Raw genomic sequence first — 2,548 nt, 5'->3', positions numbered from 1 at the left:
GTCAACCTTATCCCTAATATTAGGCACTATTTTTCCCTTTTCCACCTGTGACATAATATTTTCTAGAGCGATAAGAGAGTTCAATATCTTAATGTTTTTGAAGGAAGCATTTACACTGAAGTCATTACCGGTTTTTATATTTACACTGAATGTCAAATCTTCCAGTGCAGTGATAAAGGAAGTAACGCATGACATTCCCCTATCAACTCCCAGGAGACAAATAATTTCCCCTCATGCTTAATTACAGTCCACTTATTGGAATAAACTTGCTGGGTTTCTAGAAATAAACTAATATCGTTCAGACACTTCAATAAATCCACTGCCAGCTAAATTTTATTGGATTCGATACTATCCTGAATAGCTGTTCGAAGATTATCCTCTTCTACATCAGCAAGACGTCTTACTTTGGGAGTGGACTTTGAACAATATGAAGGTGTATTTGGAAAAATAGTTGGCACAGCATTTTCAGTCATTGTGGAATTATTCTTGGAAACTCTTTCAGTTCTCCCTTAATTGTAACCCTCTCCACTCGAATTATGCACGACTCATCAAAACGTTTTATGCATACCATTGGGTTTTTCGGTTTAGAAAAATCTGTCGGTATTTAACAAAGCCATAGCTTACGGCGGCTTTCATCTGTCGGTAAGGAAAAAGTCTATGTTTTTTCAGTTTCAGTGTCATAATTAGACTGACAGCTGAAGACACTACAGCGACGAGGCATTTTCATATATCTGTAATTAAATAGGATATATATGTATTACCTATAAATACTCAGCACTGGAGTTGTAAGTTATCCAACTTGTGTATTGCAGTCCAACATTGCTGAATGAAGTGAAGAACGTTGAGGTTATATATAAATTTTTGTAAAGAAATACTTACTTACACTTCCGCACACAACACTATGAATGTAAGGAACTGTTGCACAACACCAACATATTCAAATAAACACAAAATCTTCGTTATTTCCTTCCATAATCCACAATAAACTATCAATAACACTGCAAGAACACATGTAATAATTGGCTTCGCTCTGCCATTCCTGGGACGGGTCTTGTCAAGTGACTTTAGTGGACCATGTCCTGTCTCACACGTCGGCCTCGGTTATACCAATCATATCAAAGAATGAGTTATCGACTATCGTGGTCTTGCCTTCAACCAAGACAGAGCGTGCTTCGACCCACGCAAACAACCGATTGTACGGAAGTGGAGCGATTATATCATGTTAACGTTTCAAATTTTTGTCCGCGAAGTCGTAAAATGACACCATCCACCCGTAAAATGGTGCAATTTCTGTAAATTTTACGGATAAACTGTAAAAGTTGGTAGGTAGCCTATGCATTGCTAATGGAATGGTCTACACTGAGAAAAATATATGGGGTTGGGACTCTTCTGCACCACTTGGGAAGCACATCTTCAGCACATTAACATCTGTAAGGTACTATTAAGCTCAGACGACAAATACATCCATGCTACAAGAAATCTGAAACAAGAAATATCTCTCTCACTACAATTCTTCAATTGTCTGCCATCTGACAATCTGCAACATCCTCACTTAAGAATTAACTGATGTCAGAAAAGTGAGAAGAGTACTGAGAGAAAGGGTATTCAGCGAGTGGAGTCAGTTGCAGCAGAAAGGACGAGGTGTATGTTTATACAATGAACACACTCCTGCCAGCTCTGGATTCGAGATCAACAAGGCTTGTCATGTAGTGAATGGCATGAGGCAATAAGATGGCAGCAAACATTTCAGCAGTTAGATCAGTACCGGGAGGATCTCAGAATGATTCCCTTTGCAGGCGCTGCCTCATGGAGATCGAAACTTTTGTGCATGTTCTGGGGGTCTTGTCCTCATGGTGAACTTTTAAGGAATACGTGTCGTCATAACATCCGCTCATTAATTGGGACAAGACTGAAAGACTATGGTTTCCAGGTATTCGAAGAGGTTCATGATTTAGCAGACAACGGAAGCCAGAGAAGGATCAACATCACTGCCTTCAAGAATAAGAGAGGTTACATCAACAACCCCACTGTCTGCTTTGAAAGCCATAAATTGCAGCCCCCAGATGTCAACCTCAAGAAGAGGAATATTTACCTACCAACAATTCCTTACTACAGGGAAAAATACCAGCTAGACAAAATTGACATAGTGGGTCTGATGATTGGAGCGAGGGGAACAATTTCCCTTTTTGCCGCCAATTTTTGGCAACAGATGCCCCTGCCAGTTATGTTATGGGAGATTTCCATTATAGCCTTACGAGGTTCATTGATAATTCTCAGAAATCTATTTCTCTTCTAAAAATGAATGTACAAGTATACTTTGTCGCAAGGCAGCCTCTGCATACAGCTGATTGGTTCCACTAGTGCTGCTCAGCAGGAGCGCGCTTGAACACCGAGTGATCTCACTAGGTCATGGTAAAAGTAGACTACTTTTTTTATGCATGCCACCCATCATCACGTATTCTTTACAAATTATTGAGAATAATTTTGGCTGTTCATCCACTCAGATATCATTCATAAAGAAAGGAAATAAAGAATGAACAACACACAA

The sequence above is a fragment of the Anabrus simplex genome, chromosome 1 (assembly GCF_040414725.1).
Source record: "Anabrus simplex isolate iqAnaSimp1 chromosome 1, ASM4041472v1, whole genome shotgun sequence".
NCBI lineage: Eukaryota > Metazoa > Arthropoda > Insecta > Orthoptera > Tettigoniidae > Anabrus > Anabrus simplex.
This window is presented reverse-complemented; position numbering follows the sequence as displayed.